The sequence below is a fragment of the Paramormyrops kingsleyae genome, chromosome 24 (assembly GCF_048594095.1).
Source record: "Paramormyrops kingsleyae isolate MSU_618 chromosome 24, PKINGS_0.4, whole genome shotgun sequence".
NCBI lineage: Eukaryota > Metazoa > Chordata > Actinopteri > Osteoglossiformes > Mormyridae > Paramormyrops > Paramormyrops kingsleyae.
This window is the reverse complement of record NC_132820.1, coordinates 20073142-20097887: the sequence shown is the minus strand read 5'-3', so window position 1 is coordinate 20097887 and position 24746 is coordinate 20073142. Positions and strand designations below refer to the sequence as shown.

Genomic DNA, 24746 nt, shown 5'->3' with positions numbered 1-24746 from the left:
ATTCCTTGAGCTCGAGCCTTACGTGTAGCAGAACGACTGTAAAGCATCCACAATAAATTACCACGAAATTGCCACAAACTTGATAAACATACCTAGCGAACACACTTCTTAGGGTGACGATACACGGCGACCTTTTGAGCAATGTTGCTGGCAAATGTTTCTCGGGCACTTTCCTATTGATATTGGGCCACAAAGTTCTATTTGAAAACCTTCGATCAGCAGCTGGCAACTTTTCGCGATCATCTAGATACAGCAGATGAGCTGCCCTGTGGTTGATATTCTTCTCACAGATACAGAGAACATAAATCGGTAGCTATTTATAACCCAAACTTAAATGATATTTTTTTTCATCCCGAACAACTAAGCAACGCCTGTAGAAGGACATTACTAAGGCTACATACAAAATGTGTATACAGTAGTCGAAAAGCATGGAGAACAGCGAGTTAGTTCCGGTAAAATCAGACAGTGATATTGATTGGTTGTCCACGGTAAAAACGTCATTCTTTGCGACAGTAACTTTATTTAGTAGCTACTAACTACGATGTAACTTAAGTGGCAGTAGTGCAACCGACAAAGAACGCGGCGCTAGTTTCAAACTATCTAGTTTCAACGTAAGACTTAAGGTATACTTTACACCATAATTTACGATCGAACTTACGCTAAGCTGGTGCAACCCACCACTGGATACTAGCAGGTGGAGGAGGACGAGGTGGCGGTGGAGGATGAGGAGGAGGGGGCGGGAAACAGCTTGGAGCTGAAGTGGGGACTACAAAAGGAGTCCCAGTGGTCTCCGAACTACTCCAGGATATATATGGGTCAGTCAGGGCACCAGCAAGCATGGAGATCTCGGACCGGAACCTTGTCTTCGAGGGCTGCAATCTTTTTCCAAACTGCCGCCCACTCGGACCCTGCCTCTGCTGCAACAGCAGCATGCTGGAGATCCCCGTGTCCATTGGGGAGGTGGATGCCGCTGCAACACTTGAGGATTTCTTCACAAAGCGCTGGGAAAGAAAAAAATCTCCAGTTGCAAAAAACTTGTTACATTGCGCAGTTCAACGCAGAGGGAGCGACTCTGTGAAACAAGCGATCTTCCTTGGCCGAAAAAATACTGAATTCGGAACGGAATCAAATCCAAAAAAAACAGTCTGCACACAAAGTACAGAGAGTTAGATGTCTTACTTAAACATCACACAAAATTATATTTTTTTCCATCATCCATTAACATACAGCGCAATCTCAGATTCACATTAGGCCATACTATGATACTATACAGATTTCCTGAATAACATTAATATACACATATACATGTATATACTTATATATGCACATTATAAACATTTCAACCTGCAATGGTACTAACAGGGTGGCTAAACTGAATAACACCATATCACAGTCAACGTAATCCGATCAATTAGCAAGTAGCCTTATAGGTAGCTTTAGCATTTTACATACAACTACAAAAAATGATACATTAGTAAAGAAAATAATCAACCACACAATCAGCAAAGGTTCACATTCATATCCTGACTGTTTTTCCTTCACACTAATGATCCCTATATCTATATTTTCAAACAGGTAAATTGACCTACCAGGATATCCAAAAGAGAGCACTTGCACCAAAATCTTTCTATCCACTAATTGCTGCAATTGTATGCTTAGGCCAAAAAAAATAAACAGTGCTCTAAACGTTGACATCTACACAAATATATATATGTAGATATATACGTTTATTTCCCTAAGTTGCCGTTCACTCCTCTTTCCGCTCTCTTTACCCGCCTTCCTCCGTCTAGAAAAACCCGCCGGAAAAAAAAAACTCCCACCCTACCTTTTGGCACTCAGGAACGTCTTAAAGAGACAGCTGCCCACTTTGGTATACACAACTTATTGTAAGGTTCATGTCTCCCTCTTTACAAATTACGCTCTGTAATAGCTTCAAAGCCTTATGGTAGCTTTATAGACCTGGCTACATTTGGTTTTGTTATTATTATTATTGGTATTAGTATTATTATTTTAAGAATGAAGCTAAATAATATAGCTAATATATCACATATGGGTTAAAATGCAGAGGACGCATTTCGTCGTTGTGTGATGTGCCAAGAATGGCACTTGATCACAAAGTACAAATACTTTTTTACTTGCCAACATTCATAAGCAACGTTATTTTTCAGTACAGTTGAACTTTTTTTTGGGGGGGACTTTTTTATTTGAAGGACTTACTTCAAATATTGACAATAATAACAAAAATAAAGTACAAAAAAAACTGCTAAACAATAGCAAGTGCTTAAAGTGCATAAATAACAAGTGCTCAAAGTGCTAAAGAACTGAACTGCTAAACTGAAGATTAGAAGTGAAATCAAGGCCATTATCACTTATTTTTTCTTTTTTTCTGGGTTGTAAGCAAAGTCCTGCAAACTCTTTCTTTTTAAGACATTTGGACCAGAAGATGGAGCTGGTACAGTGGAGGAGGATGAGGCTTTGGCTGGTCCAGATGATGAGGATGAGGCTTTGGCTGGTCCAGAGGGAGGGAGAAAGAGTTTGGCTAGTCCAGAAGAGTCTGGTCCAGAAGATAAGGATGAGGCTTTGGCTGGTCCAGAGGATGAAGATCATGCGTTGGCTGGTCCTGAGGATGAAGATGAGGCTTTGGCTGGTCCAGAGGATGAAGATGAGGCTTTGGCTGGTCCAGAGGGAGAGAGAAAGAGTTTGGCTGGTCCATTGGAAGTTGAAAATGGTCTGAATGGTCCAGAGGAGGAGGCTGAGGGTCTGGCTGGTCCAGAGGAGGTTGAAAAAGGTCTGGATGGTCCAGTGGAGGTTGGTGAGGGTCTGGATGGTCCAGTGGAGGTTGGTGAGGGTCTGGCTGGTCCAGAGGAGGTTGAAAAAGGTCTGGATGGTCCAGTGGACGAGGATGAGTGTTTGACTCGTCTAGAGGAGGCTTTGGCTGATCCAGCGATATTCCTGGCCTGCCGTATGAGTTTGTTTGCCATCTGTGATGGCCGAATCCTTGCTGCCTCATTCACCCTTTTCTTCTTTTGTGCCTGTTGTGCCTCTTTCTTTTTCTGCAGATGTTTTTGATATGTTTGATACGATGACAGGCAAGACCACCTTAATGGCTGGTCTATTGTCATTGTCGATGCTGTCCACTCCCTTGCTTTAATCGTGGATTTTACAATTGCAAGGCTCTCATAAGTTTCCACATTCATGGAGCATCTGTCTGCTTCAAGAATATCACCCATGAGATTAAATGATCCCTCAACCAGGGGGCCTGTGAAAATGCTAAGTAGTGCTTTGACCAGCTGACCCAGAATGGGAAATCTCACACCTCTCTCTGGATTTTTCATGGATACAACTCTGCTCCACCAATCTACATGAACTCGGCCTTCCTCTTCAATGTAGTTCTGGGCACACGTTACCAGGTCCACCTCTATTTGGTACGCCCGTATCTCTTCCTCCACCTGACCAATCTCTTCTGGTGCGACCACATTAGGCAAGGCCTCTCCTAATGTGATAAAAGCCCCACAGATGGAGTCATCTTGAATCAGAGAGGGAGTGAGTGCAGAAAGTGAGGTGATTATCTTGTTGTCCAGAGGAAGGTCTTTGAGAAGGAACTCTGATGACTTCATGTACCCTTCTCTGAGAGAGTTGTAAATGTTTCTCACCCATATCAGCCTCTCCACACGGGCCTTGTTTAGTGCAGAGTAGCAGTATCTTCCAACAGACAACCTTTTGTCTTAAAGTTGCAAATCTTTACTCCGGACATCAACCTTGATGATATCCTTTGCACTCAGTGGGATGGTTTCCAGCTTCATAAATTTGCTGAGGAGCTCTCGAACTAGGGCCACCATCTCCACGTGCAGCAAGCGCGCCATTGGTTTTTCATGTTGCATTTTTTTCAAAAATCCCTGAAATGTTGAAAGTATGCCTGCAAACATTAAAAAAAATATATTTTTATTTGACATTTTCACATGCGTAAAAAAAACCCAACAAGAAAACAGAATTAAAGACAAGTTGCATACAGTTCAAATAAATAGCAGTGCGTTTTAAAAAAGTGAATAAAGTATAAATACTTTTAATAGCTTTTATTTCCATATATCAGATGTAATGGAAAAATTACTCCAAATCAAATTATTAACGAATTTGACCAGGTCTGCAGTTTTTTTTACTGGAAGCAAAGGAAACGGAATATGAATCTGTTCCCAAAAAAAAATAAAAAAATTGCAATGTTGAGATTTTTCAAACACTTGACATAAACTTAAGACATTTTTCAAGATTTAACTTAACTTTAAATTACTGAAGTAATATTTTGGTGCATAATCATTGTTTTTGTCAGATGTTAATCAGATCATAATCAGATGTTATCATCAGTTAAATCTTTAAAATGTTTTAAGTGTATGTCAATGTTTGTGGCTGAAGAGAAAAGAAAAAATTCACAACACTGCTATATTTTTTTCTTAAGATAAATATTCCTTCTCTTCATTTCCTGTAAAAAAAATGCACACTTAATAAAGTATTTTACATTTTTTGCCTTGGAATTGAATGTCTAATCTTTCCATTACATTTGAAATATGGAAATAACATACTGATTAAAAATAATTTCACTTTATTCACTTTTTTTTAACAATAAACTGCTATTTATTTGAACACTTCTATATAACTCTGCATAACTTCTAAAGCTGGTTATGATTGCTGTAGTAGAGACCTGGCTGTTCCCTTTGTAAAAAACAACAACTGTTATTAACTTTCATTACATTTAGCCTAAAGTTTTTGCCTACACAAGTTAGCCTGCTACAAGATACCTCTGAACATGTCGACCCTGACTTTGAATCGGTCAAACTCTGTAAAGAGCACAGAGATTCGTGCCTTCCGGTCAAGGTTGGCTTGTGTTCCCATTCGGGATGTTGTGGCTTGTTCTTGTTGAAGAATTTCTACTCTGGTCTTTTCCTCAACTGTTAGTGCATATCTCGTCAGCAATTCATTAAGAAGCCTTCTGTATCTTCTGTATTTAAATACATTAGGTATGTTATTTGATAAACTTGGGTTTACTTTACTCATAAAATATAATGCCCCAATTTACCCAAATGAGTGAGTACAAATATTGATTTGAAATATTAATTAATGTTAATATTCAAATTAATTAATATTAATATTGAAATATTAATTGATTTGAGTAAATCTTACAGGATGGTACTGTGACAGTAGGTAGATTATAGCTTTATTTATTTAAAATGTTTCCTAGAATTGGGTATACTTTAAAGTTTAAAGTCAACCCAAAAAAGTGAGTGCAAATTGTTACATCATTCAATCTGAGTAAATTCTACAGTTTATTTTTTTGAAGTTCATGTACAGAATTACAGTACATTACAGTATTTTATCGGCAAGGTTCTCATAAATATTGCCCAGAAAGCATTTTTTCTACAGTATTGTACTATTTTACTGATAAACATCATGTTACTGTAATAACTTCACTGTTTATTACAGCAGGGGTGCAGATTGAACCCATGACCCTGGAGGCGTGAGGCTATAGTAGGAGCAACGGGCCACTATTCATACTGTGAGAAATGATGTATGTTTAATCATACATTGTAACTGATATGTCGTTACACTGCTTGTGTATGCTTTGCACCTTGCCTTTCTCCCTTACTTGTGTTTCTTGTTCTCCACACCTTGTGAGCTTCAACATGAACTGATTCATTGTTTTTCATAAGACCCCAGGTTAGTTAGGTCCAGTCTCCTGGAAAATCACTAGAATGTGTCCTTGGCTTTGGAAGCTAAGAGCATCTTATTTTCAGGGAGAGCCCTGTAATATTTATTTTAATAAATTATCTTTATTGATAAACCTTCATACTGATAATCCTCTTGTAGTGGTCCCAAAAGAAAACATGACTAAAGATATTATCCATTTTAGTACAGACGCATTTCACGATTCAGTAACCTGACTTGTCCAATAGATGGTAGTGTAGTACTTCGACTAAGACATGCTATGGAAATTGCCGGTAAAAACGGAAAGCTCGTTTTCCATTTTAAACGTTTGTCTGACTGAAATGACCACATGTTGTACCTATGTAATCGTACTATACATCTAACCTTCAGCGTTGTATTACCTACCTTAATTATCTGCAGCAATAAAATATGTACGCGTAATTGGACATGTGCAAGTTAAGCAATCTGTCTGATTTTAAAGTAGGCATGGATGGATGGTAAGATGAATGCAGGAAAGACCCGTGAATAAACTGAAAGTATACATAAAATATGATAAAATAATAAATATTTTTAAACATTTAACTGGATAACGACAGCTTCACAGTACTTATATAACCCTGCACAATTTCGAATATCATCACAGCTCCCTGAAAATTAACAGCTATCATTATAGTACCAATAAGCAGTTATCCAGACATCCCGAGTCTCCCGGAAGTTTCGGGAGTCTCCCACATATTGACAGCGACTCCCTGATACCCGCAAATTGAATAAAATATCCCGGAAAGAAGAGCAAGTAAACAAGAGAATGCATGCGAGACAGTAGCGTGAGCATCGCGCACTTGAGAGACGCGCGCGTACGACGGAATGAGCGAGAGAGAGAAAGATAGAACGTGCATATGTGTGGATCCCTGCGTGTGTGCCTATAGCCCGTGCTAGACAGACAGCATCCTGATTAGTTTACTTAGCAAAATAAGCCAATCAGATTTCAATGCGGGCGGGCTTTTATTTAACTTCTCGAGGACCGAAGTTATTGGTTCAGTGGAGCATCATGACAGAGGGAGAGTGCCCCAAAAAACGAAAATATAAAACGCATTTCACTTCAGACTACACAAAAGTGTATCCTTGTCTAATATGGATGAAAATAATGACAATGTTGCGCGCGCTGTACTATTTGCAACAGTGATTTCAGCATTGCCCATGACGGTGTAAGCACCTGTGACAATGTTAGACAGGAAATTGCATGTTTTTGTTAGTGTTCTGTACGGACTACATTTCCCAGAATGCCAGGGCAAGAGTTGCCGCGTTTTGGACACATAACAGTGGCCAATCCTGCTCATCCATGTTGATGGGTTGCAAATAGGATGTACATGGACCAATAGGAAAGACGTGTTAAGGAACTGCGCGGCTAAGAGAGAGCGGGAGAACACGTTGGAGAATCGTCGGGGCAGGACGTGAAGAGGGTCGGAGCAGGATTTGAGAGGAGACGGAGCAGGTTTCGGTTTCGCCCTTCGGGAAAAGGAAAAAAAGTGTCGCCCGGAGTGTTTTGCTGTTTTGCCCCGGTGCCGGAGACCAGGAGGTATACGGCTGCAAGGGAGGTAGGCAACGCGACGCCGTGTGGATTGGCACAACGCCGAAGGAAGCCCTGCTCGCCGGAACTCGCCTGCGCCCACTGCTCGGCATTGAGTTTTCTTTTCTTTTGATCCCGAACAAAGTTGTGGAATAAAAAGTGCACCAACGACTGGGCCCCAACGCACCACGCTGTGCAACAGGTTTTTCTTATGCTTATACTTTAATTGCATTGCAGCGAAATGTAAATGTAGGTTTACCGTTTAAGGGTACGCTGCTCTGTTTTTTTTTCCTCTTTACTTTAGTGGTCATATTGGAGCTGTTGTTTTCTTCCTTGCTGAATAGGGCTCAATAAATAGCCCGGTTATGTTTAAGTAGTGTTGAATGTCTTTATTGAGGATGTGGTGGTTTTGTTTTATATTCTGGGGGAATATGTTATGAACTGATTAGCTTCATCTCAGTTCAATATTCCCACAGTGGAGGCACCGCGCTGCTAAATCTATTATTTGTGTTTTAAATGTTCGGTCTAAGGGAACAAAATCTCGTCGCATAACACCTCGCGGGTAAACAGGGAGTCACAGCCACCTCTAGTGAACTTAGAACCCAGGATCTAGTTAACGTGGTCAGCTTGTAGTCGCGTGTACCCCCTTTGGTGGCTGAAAGGGGGGGGGGTTACAACGGTTTAAACGATTGTAAAAGGCATGTTGAGGTGAGTTTTTAACAAGTGTCATTTCATGTGCTGTATTATTCAAGTCCACACTAGTTAAACACTTGGTTAGTTGCTAATGCTGTCATGAAAGATTCCTTGAAGACTTTTGTAAAGTAGCAATGGAATATAATTAAGGAATTTGCATAAATGGTAGAATAATCTACTTATATTATTGTCAAAATACATAATATTGACATTCGTGAGTGCGCTGACTAGAGAAAATTAATGAACAAATTAAACTGTGAAATCAAGTTTGTTGAAGTTATCTCCCTCCTGGTTGGGGGCACCTCCCTGAATTGAGTTTTTGCAGGTTGGGATGTCTGAATTATCCCACCTTAGGGATGGAAGGGGGTGCTGGCTGTGAAAGTTGTGGGGCGGCGGCAGACTATCCGTAGCCACGCCCAACATACAATCCGTAGGCACGTGGCCACTTCCCTGCGTTTGATTGCTTTTATTTCTGTGTGGACAGATTTCCGGGATGCTGCACATCATTCGGGGGCGTGAGGGAGCTGTAGTGCATTTGCGGGAGTCTTCCGGGAGAGGTGTGATGTCTACATAAGATTATGTTTTAAAATGCGATCCAGTTGTTTAAATGTTATGCCACTACACATTTCTATGCAGGACATAATTCATGGACTCAAACAGAGCACTAGCACAAAAATGTATTGGTTATTTTAAGAAAGCAAGATAAATTACTGCGCATATGATACAGTAAAATGAGGTCAGTAAGAGCTTTTTTAACGTTAGTACTGCCTAAATCTCATTGCGGCGCCTGTCACTCAGACGTAAACACGCGAGAGTATGACAGACTGCGGTCAACGACGTTGTGTGGCGCGAGCGGCACGTGATCGTCAACGGCCAGAGTCCGCGCCCTTTTAATAAGGGAGATGTCCGACGTTTGAGCTCCGGCAAATAAAACCAAAGCCGGATTTATTTTGATAATTTCTGCTTAGACTTTATTAAACTAATACATGTATGTTTCGTGGTAACTTATGTACTTATTGATGTAGCTGAATTTCGATAATTTAGAAGTTAATTGCGAATTTTTACCTGGTTAGCTACACTGTAAACCCTAATGCTGTAACTAATTGATTGAACTGAGTTGTATTAACTTAAATAATTACAATTAGTTTATATTAATTAAAATTTATGAGTATTTAGAACTTTTTTCTTATTTATGAGTTTGTAAAAATTAAACCTTTCAAGTAAGATGTAAAATTTTGCTGGTTTGATTTAAACAAAATGTCTCTTTAAAGTTTTATTAACTGAAAATCTTTCAGCCTTGTGATTTTGCGTATGACGTCATCCAGGTTCACGTAAACTGTCTTGCCCGCGCTTATTCCTCGTTCGTTTCTTTCAAGATGGCGGATCGGCCTCGCTTCACACTACAGTAAGTAAAATATCCAAATATACAAATCCAATGAATCTTAAGCAAGTGTTTTAATCCATATAATCACAGTAATATTTAAAAGTAATTTAGATGTGTTGGATTATAGAGTACGCTGTAGCTTGTGGGTCAATAAGATAAACTTTTAACGTTAGTTCAGTGTTGGGAGCTGTTACTGACCGGCACAATGTTTGTAAATTCAGGTAAAATTGAAATTAAAACATTTATGCCGCACTTATTTTTAAAACTGCGTTATCCACAACATCCCAGCCAACACATCCATGTGGGGCCCGCATGGGATGCACTTGGGCTGACATGGGAAACCCAAGTGGGGCCCAGTCAATTTTGTCCACAGTTTCCATGGTGGCCCCACATGGGTTAGCCACATGGGCTAATGATGAGCCCTTGATGGGCTCCATATACACTGAAAAAAAGAACATGTTGGATTTACTTAATTCAATAGTGGACAGTGGTTGCACACAGATGTTTTGCTTTGGCAGCAACTTGAACAATTGAGTTAGTGTTAATACCCCCAGAGGTAAGTTGACATCCATCCAACTGCCTTGATCCTAGGCGAAAGCTGCCCCGGTACGTCTAGGTGGTGACACTCCATCCTACAGGGTTGACATGATGCATTTTCCTGAAGCACACAGAGGACACGTCGGGTTTTAGGTAAGTGTGCTTTGTTTTTCTGTGTGTGTGTTTTATTTGGTATGGATTTTATTTATTGGCATGTAAAGATTTTACTGAGCACTGTTTTGGTTGATCACTGTTAGCACTTATTCATCAATATTAACATTAGGGGTGTGCATTGGCACTGCCCTCACGGTTCGATTCGATTATGATTCACCAGGTAACGATTCGATTCAATTCGATTCTATGATGCATTGCGATCCATCAAAATTCTACTGCGCACAAGGCAAATTTTTTATCAGTTGTGAGGCAATACAAGCAGATATTAAACAACAGATTTTATTGGCTGCTATGTCTCTCCTGTATCTTTGACATAAAAGTTATTAAATTAAATAAAATGCGATTAAATAAAATGTAATTAAATAAAATGGTACAGGGTATTGGATATGGCATTTTCAAACCTGAAAAAGAAAATCAAAATCAGTGCTTTCAGTGCTTTGAATGAGAAATGTTTCTCTTCTCTCTGCTTAAGAACCATTTGAAATTAAATAAATAGAGCAATAAAATAACAGCCAACTTTTTTCAGCAGTGAACATAAATATTTTTTTTTTACACACAGTAAAATAGCAGCTCTAAGGCCACTTCCTGAAGTCCTGTGCAAATATTAAAATAATAAGTAGCACTATTTTAACAACAACCACCCAGGAATAAAAATATTCAGTGCAACAACACACAGTAACCACTTATTGCTGTGAAACTTTTTTCAAGTAGTAAAGTAAAGTGCAAACTATTCTCAACAAAACAGCAGCTTAGCAGCTTTAAGACAATGGCAATTATATGCCTGCCCTGATCCTACATCACATCAACTGCATACAACAAAATATCAAGATGTGAAATACAGTAATGTAAACCAAAAATAAAGTGTGTAGGCTTAGCCTACTACCAAATTTGTGCAAACAAACATCTTCTTCCGTCTGAGTTCAACATCACCATCAACAATCCGTTTCAGAGTGAGGAATGTCCGCTTTCCAAGCTTTGGGCGCGTTTTTAATAACCCGTCTATCGCGGTCATCTCCCTCCGCCTCAGCCATCTTGCTCGTTGTTGTTGTTATTCCGCCGGAACCGGAAGTATTTGAAACTTCACAACTTTATTTTCCGCCAGAAAATCAACAGTGACATAATCGATTATGGCACTTTGCCGCATCGATGCTGAATCGTTCATGCCCCGCATCGCGATGCCTCGCCGAATTGATTATTGTTGACACCCCTAATTAACATTATTAATATTTATTAACATTTTGATCTGTTGTGCTGTTTATTGTGCGATTAGCCTATTTTATTCCCAAGGTTACTGATTTTATGTATTTTGGGAAGGTGTATGATGCCGTTTTAGCCCAACCCTTGTGCAGAGCTTGGAAGTCATGCGGATGTGTTCCTTTTTAACCCTCTGTAGTCTTGGGGTAGGGGACACACTTTCACTAACTGGGGCGTGCTCACACATTTCATTCAATATCAAAAACTTAATTCCTGGCAAATAAATTATTTCTTATATATTTGGTTTGGCAACAAACTCATCTTAATCTTAGTGTACTTTGTAAATATGTTAGATTTATGTGAAGTTTGTAATTTGACATTCAAAGTATAGACATGGCAAAATGCAGTTTGGAACACTTGCAGAAACATTATAAAACTACATTTTAAGCAATGCTGGCAGTTTGTTTTGATCCCAGATATCTGATCACCAAAGTCTTGGCTACACGAAGATGACTAAATGGTGTAGTTGCAATATTTATTTGGATAAATAAACAAGAAAAACCTAACTCATGTAACTATTTCAGGCTCCTTTCATTGAATATGTAGCAACTTTCATGTGTATGAATGAGCCATTGTCACCTGGCCACATCCCTCCCCCCTTTTATGGCGCTGAAGGGGATGTATCTGGATCGCGTTTCACCGTTGCGCTGTTCATCAAATTACCATGCGAATGCAATCTGAATACGCGCTAATGCGGCTATTTAGAATGTGAATAGCGATCTTCGGGTGACAGTGGTACTACACACCCCCGATGCAGATAAAACAAAGTAAGGTGACATGGTTTACTTTTTTGCCGATTTAACCTAATTTAAAAAAGTTTAATACTTCCAACAATGGACGTTTTGAAAAGAATGCAGATTACTGATTTAGTCAGCATTTTTTTTCATGTTTCTATAATAAGATTTCAGTGAGTTATGAACTGAAATACACAAGAGAGATCGCTGCATTGCCAACGATGCCGTCGACTCTAGAGGATTAGAGGTCTTAACTTTTTAATAGCATGCATATAAGGTGACATTTTAATTGTTTTATTGACCATATAATTGTAATTAGGTTTAAATGGTGTATAATTGTATTTGCTGGTCTTATTGCCCTTTTCCTGTTTTATGGGTAATAGTTCTGCAGGTACACACAGAAAAATAAAGGTGCTAACTGGAACCGAAAATGGTTCTTTAGAGTGATGCCATAGAAGAACCATTTTTGGTTCCATAAAGAACCTTTCAAACCAAGGTTCTTTAAAGAACCATTTCCTTAAATGTTCTTTAAGGAACCCACAAAAGTGCCACGAAGAACCATCAAAAATGGTTCTTCGAGGTACCTTTTCTGGTTCTTTGAAGAACTTACAGGGAAAAAGGTTCTTTATAGAACCCTTCTCAAAATGTTCTTTGTGGGCCCAGATGGTTAACCCTTAGCAGTCGGCGGACCCGCCAGCGGGGACACTTGCATTTTTTTCTGGTAACCGTGAAAAGAACTTAAAATACGTCGTCATGTTTGATCATACACGTAAGTGTAGTACATCATTTGAATCTGTAAAGGGTCTACTTTTATTCATGTATACTCACAATATCCACAAAACATTGTGCTTTTGTAAAATAAAGAAAAGAAACAGGGTGCGCTTTCAGCCGTCTCAGTCTCCGCGAAAATCTTTTTGAAACACGTCACTAAAATGAACTGAAACTCCGCGAATACTGCACAGACAGACATGAGAAATATATCCATAGAAAGCTTAAAGTGTCTACTTTTAAATAAAGCAATTTAAATGAAAAATAAATATTTTCAGTTTATGTAATCCATGTGAAACCAAGGAGAGGCACAGAATTTCTGTCACACTTCATTATCTGCTAATGACCCGAGGCAGGGCACGCCCACAGCCATTCACACGGAAAACAGTCCGGGCAGCATGCATACAAGGCCACGCCCCCCGGCTTAAAAACACATAGTCTAATAGTGCGTTCGACTATTTCTCTCCAAGTCGGAACTCGGATGAAAACGTCACGAAACGTCAAGAAAAACGTCGCTTCCCGTCGGAAACACGCCTCTTTCATGACGTTGAAGTCGGACAAGATTTGCCCCAAGAGCCTGTCACTTACCAGCCAATCAAAAAAAAAGAAAGGGCCTACACAATAGCCAATCAGAAAATAGTACTATTGTATCTGGGTAAAATACAACACAACAACCAATGAAAAGGCTTCCTGTGGAATGTCACTCTTGCCTGTCTTCAAAACTTGACAGCCCTGGGGTAAGTTATTAAGTCTTATATAACTCTTATTCTGATAATATTAAACTAATATTAGTAAATATTTTCCTCACTTCAGCTAGCTTTTGTCAGCTTATGTGAAACATTGGCTTTCAATGCCATTTACATAGGTTAGTGTAGCATGTAGATAACTCTGCTAACATGCTGCCTTATGTAGCAAACATGTTGTTTCCTGGTGGCTAAGATAATGCCTTATGGAGTTTACAGATGTTTGTAAATGTTCTAATGTATTTCACCTCGTTTTGGATAGCTTTAGATTATGGTTGCTAATATATATTTGGCTCCCTTTTGTTTAGCCTATAATACTGCTATCGGTAATGTTGTTTAGCACAAACATTTCGGGTGTAAATGTTTGAGATGCTAACATTTTTTTATTTATTTGTTTTTAGGAATGTGTCTGCATCACCCTTGCCTTCACCAGCACCTCACATCGGGACATGCATGCTAAATAAACCACAAACCAAGAAATATGTTTCTGTCCTCAAATTATTTTCTTGTAGCACTTTCCTCTGTCCCATACCTGACTGAAAGGGGTAATTATACAGCTCATTATGCAGGTCTTTGTCTTCTCTGGTGTGAACAGCATTATTCATGAGCATTCCCACCTCCTCGCATATGGCCTTTCTAAACAAAAAGTGTCTTAGAAAATTTAAATGAATGTATTGTTTTCTGTAAATGAGTGAGTGAGATGATTGTCACATCATTTTGAAGTAAAACCTCTACACTACAAGATCCAGGTCACAAAAATCTTGTACACAAATGTCATGAATGTGTTTTGTGGTCTAATTTCAGTGACTTATTTTTTTGTTGTTTTCAATAATCACGCATAACTATTTTTTTCTCCAATATAAAGACTTGTACATACATGCTGCTCATATATTATTGTAGCCCAGTTTCTGCTGAATACAATGTTATCAGACTTTAGACATTTATATGTTTATAAGTAACTGAAAAATACACAAATGTCAGGACATGTCAGAATCTCTTCAGGGCTCCAAAACACCTTCAGACTCCTAAGGGTTAAATAAAGAACCCTTTTCAAATGGTTCTTTAGTTAAAAATGGTTCTTCTAATAATGTTATTATTTAACATTGCAATATTGTGTAAAGCCGAGAGAGAAATGCAAATAGAAGTTGGTTTTCCATTTTATTTATTTAGAAACTGAACTAAAATCCTAATATCATACAATGTGCTTTTTAAGAAATATTCAGGGCATTGGCAACTCTCTGCACAGCTATTGGTACACGTGTTGTTAAAGTGTCAAGCTTCAGAATAAACATCTCTAAAAATTAAAAAAAACTTTTAAAGTTTAAAGCTGACAGGGATATGCAATGTTGTAGACATGATAGAGGGCCAACAAAACAGCCATGGCCAAAGAAATGTCTGTCTCTCCATTGTCCGCTGTCATTTTGTGACCATCCATCATGACAGTAACATCTGTGCTGTCACTCAGGGGCTTGCCATCAATGCTGCTCAAGATGATCGTAGGTGTTGGGCTTATCGGTTCCTGAAACAAAACATTTGGGTCTTAAATCTGTATTCTGTAAACCTGTCATGTTTACAAATCATAATTACAAATCACAGCTTTCTCCTATGTTTAGTTGCATACAAAATCCCAGTTTGTTAACAACAAAATTACTTAATACATTAGATGTATTTTTTTGTGGGACATAGCAGTGGTATTTGTCCTGTAATTGAAAATGCACTTAATATCTAATTATTTCTAAATTCACATTTCCTATCTCGCAAAATAGCGGTATGGGCAACAATGGTCTCTAAAAAGAATTTGACTTTGGTAATATGGAACTTGTTTGGATTTTCCAAAACCGACACAATGCAAACAGAAATTTACAAAAATAAGGTTCACCTAAGTAATGTGTTTTTTTCTTTTTAGATTTTGTTACCTTAGATGGCCAATTTTTTTATTGGGGAATTTGTTTGGTTGTACTGTTCAGTAACTTGCAAAAGTCTTAACTGACATAAAAAAGAATCATGATAAGATCATAGGTTGTGATCCTGCATGAAAAAAAAAAATGTGATGAAACCTTTCCCGTGTTGCCCAAACCTACAGCATATATAAAAATCTAATATCAGGCAAAACATTGAAGTACACATTTCGCATTTTCAAAAGAACAAATTCAAGACTGTCCACCACAAGCACAAAATGACTAACCTTATCTATTACAAACAGCTGGGGTGTATTTTCCATGAAGATGGATGGTAGGAGGAGTATAACTGCATTCACCAATTGGCCTGTAAATCACAAATAATTTAACAAAACTCACAAATTTGATTCGGCAAAGTTTTGAAACACTCATACCAATCTGAAATGAATGTGGCTTAAAGACCTAAAACAGATTAAGTGAAATCTGAAATAAATAAGGGGAACTTCTTATCCTAATTACATGCTACCATCAAAAGGAAAACACTGGATATAAACCACAAATACTTGTAATACAATGTGGTAGAATTACCTAAAACAATTAATTATAATAGCTTCATGAGGCTTAATGACCTAAAAGTGAGGTGCAATGGGAAAAAATTGCATTATTTATTCTGCTGCTGTTGCTTATTATTTAACATGAAGCCCCGTTAACAACCACAGCATCTGTACAGTTAACCCACACATGTTCTTCACTATCTAATTTAAGGTGTACTTGATCGTAACACCATGAATTTGATTAACTTGACTTGGCACTTAGACAACAAAAGTAACAGTGGAAGGAGGGCTGATGACCTAATTAATAGGGTTAAACAGACTACCTTAGACTAGCAACAGTTCTTTCAGATACAATGAGAAATATTGTACTCTGGTAGATTTAACTATCCTCCTATCTGATTTAGTCTTTCAGTGTATTATAAGAGACTTGTGTAGCTTACCATTTCGTTCAGTATCAGTCTGGCTCTCATCAACAGACTGCAGGCAAAGCCTCTTCAGGTTGCTTTCAGGTGCCATGGACACAAGCTGGCTTGCCAGCTTATTGAACCCTTTGATGACCTGCTTGTCCACATCAATCTTAAGAAGTGCTGATGCTTCTTCACACAGCTGAAGCAAAACATGTAGTTTAAATGAATTAATTCTATTGGTGTTTTGAAGCAAATATGGGACAAATTATTTATTCTATTCAATGCAAAGTGCAGAATTACATATGTACTAAACTGATGCACATTAACATCTTAACTCACCAAGACTGGAATAGAAAAGAAGGGGAATTCTTGTAAGACCTCTGCAGTGGTGTGCTGTTGAATATAGTATCTTCTGTACCTTTGTACTCTGTGGAGGCACTGGCCTCATCTTTTGGCACTCCTGCTTTATTGCTGCAATATGGTGGTTACAACTCCTTTGGTCCTTTATATATATTTGGTCCTTTATATATATTTCTAAAATTATAATTTAAATTATTTAAATGATACCAACAACCATTAAAATTATCAGTTATAGTCACCCATCAAACTCAGTGGTAGGGCTCTAAACAAAACCTAATTGGTTACATTGCAAACTATAGTCACAACAGATCGTTCTCACCTAATCAATTTAATTCTTATTTATAGCCAAGGTTTGTCTGTTCCGTCCTGGGGACGTATTGCACTAACTTACTAATTTGCAGATCTTAACCGTTTGCTAACGATGGTATTTCGGGTGACCAAATAATCCATGTCATCCCAGACACTTTGAGCTTGAACAGGATTTGTAAACTACTATTTCAATTAAAAGGACCTGGATTTCACTTGAGCGCTGAATTCTTGCTGAGTCTCCTGTAACCATGCATGTGTTACTTAATGTTAATGTGAAACATGCTGGATAAGTCTTTCAATCAAGGAAACAAACCAGTTAACCCCTTGGGACCGGCGATCCTGCTGGCGGGATCTGACAGAAATTTCGCAAAACCGCTTAAATAACTCCGCGAGTTTTTGTCATATACACATTTTAAAAATACTCTCAGAAACCTTGGACAGTCTACTTTTCAAATATATATAGGTAGAAACTAAATATATTTTTACAGCTTCGTGATACGAATTGAAAGAACAAGAGTGACTGACTTAAGCGTCTGCATCTCGAAGCAGCTCTGATCGCCTTCCCACTTGCAAATTGCGCTATTCGCATGATAACAACATGATAATCCGACAGTTAGTATTGGATAAAGAAATATGTGAATACGCCCATTGTGACCGAAATAAACAAGAGCACATGTCTGGGTAGTGTTTACACTGATCGGCTACAATATAGCACACGGATACGTCTCTGCCGCTGAAGCTTTGCGCCAGTGTTGCCACTTTCAGCAGCGAAGCTCATACCTGTGTTCATAGCTCAGTGGGCTAAGCCTGTGTGCCTGCAATCACGTGGTCGCCGATTCAAACGCAGCGTATTTAGAACATGAATAGCGATCTTCCGCTGAGAGCAGTCCTACACGCTCCCGACGCAAGTAAAACAAAGAAAGATGACACGATTTGCTTTTTTGCCTATTTAACCTAATTTTAAAAACGTTAATACTTCTGACAATGGAAGTTTTGAAAAGAAGACAGATAACGGATTTAGTCAGTGTTTTTTTCATGATTCTACATAATGATTTCAGCGAGATATAAACTGAAATACACGAGAAAGATACGCGGTCGATGATGCCCTCGTCCCCAGAGCGTCAATAATAGTCACTGCATCATATTTATCGCTTTCTATATTTATATAGTCACAGTTTTTCATTTTTCATTCCATCTATCAATAAACTGTGAAAGGGATTTTATTGTTGCTACTTTTCTTGCGTTTCAAACTGCCTTTCCAAAGTGATGGGTGTGGGGTGCAGTGACATTCCAGACTGATGGGCCATTGACAGTATGCAAACTACTACAGGTGTGAGGACACCTATCTCATCAATATTCATTGTGAAGACCATTGACTTTGAGAAAAAGAGTGTCACTCCAAAGTTCTAACACTTTAGTAATCAAACTACATAAAATTTCAGAATGTCACTTTCACCTATGTGTAGCCAACCCCTGTGTCTATAAGCTTCAGAGCTCAAAAGTCTTACCTAGAAATGTCTATAATGTGATTTTTTACAATTTCTCAGCATGTCTGAAAATAGGTTTTTGAAAAGTATATGTTTAAAGTTGATTTTAACAAAAAATAGAATAATAACATTCTAAGAGGCCTCAGATTATTGGTGCTGAGTTTGTGCTGAATAAAAGCAAATGTATCACTTTGGGATAAATGTTTTTTAGATAGGTGAAATATTTTAAAATGTCAAGGCATGTCAGACTACCTCGAAAGTGGAAAAAAGGCCTCAGGCCCCAGGGGGTTAAGCACAAGAAGAAATTAACTAATTAGTCGAGCACAGGAGCTTTTCGGTTTTAAAGCAGTTCGGAAAAACCCGAAGTTTGCGTCCAGGATAGGCTCTGGACCCCACGCGACCCTGTATAGGATAAGCGGTTTCAGATGATGGATGGATGGATAACCCAAAGTAGCTCTAAGTGTCCGGGATGATATGGATTATCACCCTAATAGTATTTATTTTAAATAAAAATCCTTCAGTAAACACAGCAATTGAGCGTTTAAAGCAGAAATAAATTTCCTACATACGATTGGCCACAGACCCTCACATAAAATAAAAAAAAAACTTCAACTACTTTGAAGTTCTTATTGGTAGTCATACGGGAAAAAAAACTCCCTATCGTCAAATTAGTAAAATCGTTCGGAATGTCAAAAAATTACTCGTGGGACTTTTTTTTAATCCGATCCTCATAGTTCATTTTAAATTGCCTTCTGATGGTTAAATTATTCCAAAACATTTTTCCCCATTTAAAAAATTACCTTACTGCTCTTGTACTGTAACTGCTCCCGATCGTCTTCTGAGAAAAAAACCTCGTAACCCCCTCGCACGAGCCGCACTCTACCAGGACTCGTCAGCCGCATGCGCAGGTTGTGGAAGCCACAAAACCATAGGGATTTTACTCTGATATTTCGGACAAAAATTAAAAATGTATTTTAAGAAAACAATTACAACGACACTAAAAGTATCATACTGAATTATACATGGGATTCTCAAGTAGCAAGACTACAATAGTATTTTCTTGTAAAATGTACTTTCATGATCTTCGTTGTATTTACAAATTCAGAAAAACCTTCATCTTCTCCTTTTCAGTGCAGCTTATGGAGAGGGACAATTATTTTGCAAATTTATACCCACCACCACCATCCAATAACTCGAATAAGAATTAAGAACCCTTCAATATCCCAAAGAACCATATGACTAACACGTAGAACCATCCACTACATAAAATGGTTCTTTAGTAGGTTATGGTTCTTTATGGAACCACACAGACTTCTAAAGAACCATTATTTTTCTGTGTGTAGTTCTATTTGTTTAATATTATCTTTGAAAGTCTTATTGTACTGTGTTGGCATGATTTGCATAGTGTAGGAATGATTCAGCCTCATACATTGTGATTATGTGTTAATGTAAGTAGTACAAGCATAATATTTATTATTCATGTATTTGAGCTGATTTACATTTTGTTTTGGTATGAAAAGGTTATTTTGATACGTCCCCCATTGAGGGGACCACATATTAAACAGATTTTTGGAACAGGGAGCCGGAAGTGGGGCTTGCCCCGTCCGCTCCAGGCATCGGCCCAGTATTGCAGTGCTTCCAGGAACGGTGCACCTCTACTGCCCCTTGTTGTTGAAAGGCAGAACTGACTGACTGACTAACTGACTGAGTGGGTGACTAATAGACTGAGTGCCTCTGGATGGCCAGCTAATTAGCTGCATGTGCTGTGAGGGAGGGGCCCTGTCCGTGCGTGGCCCCCGTTTCCTTCCGGTTTTCTTATTTTTTTTTATTTTGAAGTAAGGTGACACGCTGTTTGTGTGGTGGACAGCTGTGCTGAGGTAAGGCATGACGTCATCTTTGCCTTTTGAATTTTCCCTCATGTTTGTTTAAATGATTGCTGTTTCTTGAGAGGACAGGAGGACAGGGAGGAGTCGGGGCCCCGACAGCGACAGCTGCGACGCCCCTGGGCATTCTACTCAGAGCGGGGGCGTCACGGAGACCCGGCTAACGGGGACCTGCTAAGCGGCAGCCCCATATCGACTCGGGTCTCTCTTCATCCCGTATAAATCTTTCGCTTTTTACTAAAGATTTCCGTTGGGTATAGTCATAGTTGTTTGGGTTAATTCTGACTACCACAAAAGTTTACAAGCCCTATTTTGGCAAGAGCTAATCCTAATCATTTTCATCCTTGCCGTTTTAATCACTCATGAATAGATGTTTGTTTTAAGCATTTTAAATTTAATTAAATACTGCAATACTAATTGGAGAAATACATCTTTTCCAATATTGTGCAGCCTAATAATGAAGTACTTAATGTCCTTAATGAAGATATCTAACAACATACGATGCAACATTCAACAGGGGGTAGTGAAGTGATATGTGGCAGATCAAAGTGCCAATTCGATGTGGGGCAGTGATTAGCATGTGGAGAATGCTGCAGCAGTATTACAAAATCAGCAACTCTTTTAAAAATAATAGTGATATAAATATATTATTTATTAATAAGTATATAGAATCAGTACACAAAGTATAAGTATATAAATATAAGCATATAAAGTATATAAGTACATAAAGTATAAGTATATAAAGTTTAAGTATATAAAGTATATAAGTATAAAAATCTTAAGTATAAAAATTATATAAGTATAAAAAATTTAAGTAAAAAAAGTTTAAGGGCTCAGAGGCCTGCTGCTCCTACTCATCAGAGTGGTTCTGTTGCTTGAATTTCTTCTTCAGAGCCTCTGCTAAAATGGCAGCAATGTCCTCTGAGGCCATGGGCGTCCCCTGCGTCAGTCCCCTCCTCGGCACTGGCGTCCCACCTGGCGACCTCAGCACCGGGCGCAGTTTAACGCAGGGCAGCTCCGCCAGGACATCCACCATGTTGGGGCCTTTGGTGGGTCCTGCGCCACTTCCCTGACGATGACTCGTCTTCTGCTTGGGGCCCTGGATACTAGCAGGTGGAGGAGGAGGAGGTGGCAGTGGAGGAGGAGGGGGTGGGAAACAGCTTGGAGCTGAAGTGGAGACTACAACAGGAGTCCCAGTGGTCTCCGAACTGCTCCGGGATATATGTGGGTCAGTCAGGGCACCAGCAAGCACGGAGATCTCAGACCGTAAACGGCCCACCTTGTCTTCGAGGGCTGCAATCTTCTTCCAAACTGCCGCCCACTCGGACCCTGCCTCTGCTGCAACAGGAGCATGCTGGTGATCCCCGTGTCCACTGGGGAGGTGGATGCCACTCCCGACCTTTGCAGGGGTTTTGTCATTTTTAGCAACCCCCGTTGCAACAGTCAAGGATGGTGCAGTGGGCTTGCGCACACGAAAGCTGGAACACTTAAAGCATCCCAGACAGGTGTGTAGAAAACCACGCAAGCGACTGAAAGGACCCTTTGCAGACGTTATTTAAAGCAATGGAACACAAACAGTAAATGAAGATCGCCCAAATCAAGACCAAGAGAAATAAAAATTACAGCTTCTGCTTCCAGATATACGTAGCAATAACCAATGAGCACGCAGAACCATTCGAGGTCAACTTAGCCGACCGTTTCACGTTCTAAAATTTACAGGATACAGTGGTACCTCAGAAGTCAAATTTAATTTTTTAATTTTTTTTTTCTCTCCCAAAATGGCGGCGCGTGCACACGCTGCGGCTTCTCTCTCTCCCGACTAAACAGTGTTTTTGTGTTTTTCGTCCTGGACGTTGCAGTGTTTCTGTACACCTTTGTCGCGTTTATCTGTTCTTAAGCCCATATATAGCCGAACATTTTTGCTCAACATCGGCAGAAACAAACTTTTTAAGTTAGACTCTGTGGACGCCGAAGAGCTGAATGATCTGGGTCTGCTCCGCAGGCCTACTCAATCACCGACCCCCACTCCTGCACCTCGCCCAAAATGGAGGTGCCTCAAGCGGCGTGAGAGAAAGCAGAAGAGGGATAAGAGCGGAGATATCCGAGCTAGGCTGGTGGCTTGCCCACACAAACCCGCTATCCCCTCCATCGTTCTGGCCAACGTACGCTCATTGGATAAGAAACTGGACTACATCCGACTACTATGTTCATCTCAGAGGAATGTAAAGGACTGTTGTGTTTTTGTGTTCACGGAAACATGGCTCAGTGACTGTGTCCCGGACCGCGGCATTCAGCTTGACCAGCTAACATGCTACCGTGCTGACAGAGTTGTCGTCGTGGGAGGTAAGACCCGCGGTGGCGGGCTTTGTGTTTACATCAATGACGCCTGGTGCTGCGATGCTGTTGCGGTCTGCAAATACTGCTCACCAGTGTTGGAGTTTATGGTTATTAAGTGCCGGCCGTTCTATCTACCGAGGGAATATACAGCTATACTGTTGTTTACTGTGTATATCCCTCCCACCTCCAATGGTAGCAACAGGAGGGAGGCACGGAATGAACTGTACCAGCACATCAGTGAGCAGCAGACAGCCCACCCAGATGCTTTTCTCATCTTGGCTGGGGATTTCAATCATGCAGACTTAAAGAGTGTGTTTCCCAAAATACAGCAACACATAGACTTTCCTACACGGGGAAATAACACACTGGACCTTGTTTGCACCACCCAAAGAGGAGCTTACAAGGCTTTCCCCCTCCCCCAGCTCGGTGCCTCAAACCACATTACTGTCATGCTAATGCCTGCTTACAGACCCCCGGCGACAACATCCCGGAGCAGTGCCGACGCCAAGAGCTAGCCCCCCCCCACCCTGAAGGGCAGCCCGTACTCAGTCACCCACTCATTCGACGACAAATAGCCCCCCCCCCACCACCAGCCAGGGCAGACACCCAGACATCACAGGATGGCAGCCACAGCCCCCCCAGCTCCAAGAAGCCACTAGCCGCCCATAGCCCGGGGGCCCAACCCCACCACCCGCCAGAATCATGAGGAGACGAGACCACAGCCGACCACCCCCTCCTACATAATGGAATTGGCCAGAATGGACCAGAGAGAATCCAATTCGCCCAATTGTTTTTTTTGGAGGGAATTAGACATTCTCTCCAAACTTATGTGGTCTAGAATTAAATTTCTATACTGAGTAACACATAAATTATTTTTTGATTTCCAGTTCATGAAGATAGTTTTCTTTGCAATGCCTAAGGCAGTAAGGATCATGTGCACTTTATTTTCTTCCATATCTAATACACTTGCATCACCTAAAATGCACAATGTAGGTGAGGTTGGGATATAGCAATTAAACCAAATTCATAGATCTTCACATATCCTTTGCCAGAACTTCTGCACCGGTGTGCAGGACCATATGGCATGCATGTAGTTCTCTACAAAGTTACCTGAGCAGTGGGTGCATAGGTTTGAGTGTATAAGGCCCATTTGGAACATCCTTTGTCCTGTATAATGAGCTCTATGCAGAGTTTTGTATGGTATAAGCTGTAAGTTGGGGTTTTTAGTCATTTTGAAGGTGTTTAAACATATTTCTTTCCAAAAGTTTTGATCTGGATCGATGTATAGATCTTGCTCCCATTTTGAGGTTGGGAGGGAAATTGAGTCATCCATTTTTGACAATAACTTATACATTTTTTGCAATAATTTGGGGCTAGAAAGATTTAAAAATTCTAGCACCCATGGAGGTATTTCTAAGTTAAACTGATTAAGATTGAACCTTGCCTGAATTGCTGGTACTCAAGAAATTTACTTCCGTATTTTGAGACTAGTTCCTCGAATGAAATAAATTTTCCGTTTTGCATAACATGTTCAAGATTTCTAATCCCTTTATCATGCCATAAGGGAAAGCTCAATTTTATCTTTTTTCGGCAAATATCTGGATTGTTCCAAATGGGTGTTAATTTGCAGGGGATAAGTGGAGACCTAGTTATTTTTAAAAATTCCCACCAGGCTGTTAATGAGGTGTTAATACTAAGGCTCTTAAAACACTTATAAAAGGCAGATCAGACAATTTTACTTCTCCGCAGATTGCTTGTTCTAAGTCCAGCCATGGACTATCTACCGGGCTTGATTTGATCCAATTTGTTATATACTGCAGTCTGTTGGCTAAGAAGTAGTGATAGAAACTTGGTAGTTCTAGACCACCATTACCTTTGGCTTTTTGCAGAGTTTTCAAGCTGATTCGTGATGGTTTGTTCTTCAATAAAAATGACAAGATGCTTGCTTTAAACCAAGCCATAG

At 39.7% G+C, this 24746-nt stretch overlaps 1 long non-coding RNA gene, 1 other non-coding gene and 1 pseudogene across 7 annotated transcripts; all 3 read left to right on the top strand.

The window, feature by feature from the left end:
- The first annotated feature begins 6478 nt into the window (after window positions 1-6478).
- On the top strand, window positions 6479-14028 carry LOC140582202 (uncharacterized). Of its 6 annotated transcripts, XR_011985144.1 has the most exons (4): window positions 6715-7463; window positions 8439-8511; window positions 9280-9359; window positions 9930-14028. It is a non-coding gene; the product is annotated as an uncharacterized lncRNA (long non-coding RNA). The 6 variants fall into 6 exon arrangements; XR_011985146.1 differs by having other exon boundaries at window positions 6479-8942; window positions 9250-9359; XR_011985145.1 differs by having other exon boundaries at window positions 6705-8877.
- Window positions 14029-20029: 6001 nt separating this feature from the next.
- Window positions 20030-20221, top strand: LOC140582559 (U2 spliceosomal RNA). The gene has a single exon (XR_011985461.1). It is a non-coding gene; the product is annotated as a U2 spliceosomal RNA (small nuclear RNA).
- Window positions 20222-20639: 418 nt separating this feature from the next.
- LOC140582601 (U5 spliceosomal RNA) lies at window positions 20640-20770 on the top strand (annotated as a pseudogene).
- The last annotated feature ends 3976 nt before the right edge of the window (window positions 20771-24746 follow it).